General features: G+C 41.6%; 1 protein-coding gene across 3 annotated transcripts in view; it reads right to left on the bottom strand.

Moving 5' to 3' along the window:
• npr3 (natriuretic peptide receptor 3) overlaps window positions 1-2,372 on the bottom strand; it is a 133,762-nt gene that overhangs the window by 127,797 nt on the left and 3,593 nt on the right. The gene's annotated exons all lie outside the window — the stretch shown is intronic.

Here is a 2,372-nt window from a genome sequence, read left to right as displayed (position 1 = left end):
TGAATCTGACGTGACATGTTTGTACGAACCCTTTGTACGAACAAAAGTAAGAGAAATTTTGGATAAGAATACAAACATGTTCTTGCAAGAGGCCCATTGTGAGCAAAAGATTTTTTCACCCGACAACGACGCTTAATGATCTCCACAGTACAGAATTAGCATATTATATGTACCAACATTAACACAGGAGACGTACAGGTCCAGCCAAGTGAAAAAAAAATCACTCCAAAGTGGACTAAAGCCATAAAAACAAAAGGAAAGACATTTGTGTTTATGGTTTCAGAATTGAGCCTTTTTCGCTATTCCTTAGCTGCTTGTTCAGTGAATTTTTCACGTAGAGCTGTGACACTTATATTGTTGGAAAGAGCAGAGTCTGGGCCTTAAATTGATGGGAAACTTGTGTGGTTTGGATCGTTTTCCCCGACGTTGGTGAACTGAAAACGTAATGATTATCAGGTGGAGGTTCTGCGGCTCTCTGTGCTCAAGGGGAGGTGGGGGCGCGCTCGTCGCTCGTGTTTTGTTTTCGCTGTAATATACACTCTAACAAGTTTTTACTTTTGCATAAAACTCATAACAAAGTTGCCTAAAAACATTTCATACTCTGTATAACACAAACGCACGCGCGCACGCACACACATCTACCTTTGTACCGGCTGCTGTGTTACCTTCCTCCTAGCTGTCGTGTGGAGGTGGTCTTTCCTCTCTCATCTTGGCAGTAAAAGGGGATAAATGTACATTTCCCTTTTGTAACCTCCGTCTTCTCATTTCTGATGCTGGCTCTTGAATATCCTCAGGTTAGAAATGCTGATTACAAACGCAAGTCTGAGCTTATAGCCAAGTTTTCCTTGTATAGTTAGGTGTGTGTGTGTGTGTGTGCGTGCGTGCGTGTGTGTGTGTGTGTGTGTGTGTGCGTGTGTGTGGATGTGCATGTGAAACTGCATAGCCATCAATAATTAGGGGACCGTTACTGCATCAAGCCCAGGGGCTCATATCCCCCTAAATCCGGCCCTGCCCGCACATCTCCCTTGTCGCTTCCTTTTCAGCTTGAGGGGAGTTCAGCAGGGGAGGCACCGCAGAGCTAGTTGATCCCAGGTGTACACAATGGGAGCGTGCTCACGCATTCTCCGGAAGAAAAAGCCGTAAAAAAGGAAAATATAAACAAAATGTCCAAAGAAGTCAGCTCCACAGTTGGTGTAAAGAGTAGTAAAACACAGGAACACACTGCACTTCTAGATAAGATAAAAAAAAAACAAGATCACAGAGTACGAGTAGAGCTGTTGAAACTTGCTGCCAGTTCTCGCGGCACCAGAAGACAAAAAGTTACCAATTTAACCAAACAGTCATGGTCTTGGTCTGTGGGAGGAAACCGGACAACTAGGAGTAAACCCACACATGCACGAAGAGAACTTCCAAACTCTACCCAAAGAAGTCCCAGGCCAGGATTCGATCCAGCAACCTTCTTGCTGAGAGGCATCAGCTCTACCAACTGAGCCAGTCTGACATTACGTTTATACTACTATTCATGGGGATAAAGGATGGCATGATTGCTACAACAGATAAAAATAAACTGGCAACAAAAGGAGGGTGCTGCAACAATTGACACAGATGAGGTAGGTGAAATCTGTGTGCCTAAGTAGGAGATCAGGCAGCCAAAGTGGCCCTGAGCATGTGTACCATGTTTGTAATATGATTAACAAAGACCAGAAGTGCAGAGTCTTGATGAAAGCACAAATTATGTTTGACAAGATATCATGTCTGCTAACCTCTGTATGTGTGATGATAAGATCTAACTACTGCTGCCAGCAGAAATCTAATATAGATGGCCAGGCACAGTCTGCTATGCTCTTCTATCACGCAAAAGCAAAATCAGTAATCCAAAAATAGTAAATTTGTCTTTTACATGTTTTTAATATAGGATTAAAAGTAAAAATTTAGATTGTGCTTCTCAATTATTAATGACATGTTGCAAATATATTTAAAAAAAGTAAATACATGTATACTTACTGGGTAGGTGTGGTTCTAACCCCTCTTCCACTTGTCTTAGCTGTTGTGTCTTGGTCAAAGACACTTCACATGCCTTGCCTGCTGGTTCAAACTCCACTGTAAGGGCAGCCCCACCTGTCAGTCTGCTCCAGATGTCAACTACATAGCACAGTGTATAGTGTGTGTGTGTATGAATGTGTAAAGCACTTTGGAGTCCTTGGACTTGTTAAAGTGATTTACAGCTTCGGGCCATTTACCATTTACTGTAAATTATAGGAAAAAAATTCACATAAGAAAACATGTTAATGTAAAATATGTGAAACATGTTTTAGACCTTTTTTGTCCAGTTTTGAACATTTTTAACATGTTTATGTGAACAAGTGTATATA

The sequence above is a fragment of the Austrofundulus limnaeus genome, unplaced genomic scaffold (genome assembly GCF_001266775.1).
Source record: "Austrofundulus limnaeus strain Quisiro unplaced genomic scaffold, Austrofundulus_limnaeus-1.0 Scaffold674, whole genome shotgun sequence".
NCBI lineage: Eukaryota > Metazoa > Chordata > Actinopteri > Cyprinodontiformes > Rivulidae > Austrofundulus > Austrofundulus limnaeus.
The sequence above is the reverse complement of the archived record's forward strand: the minus strand, read 5'-3'. Positions and strand labels throughout refer to the sequence as shown.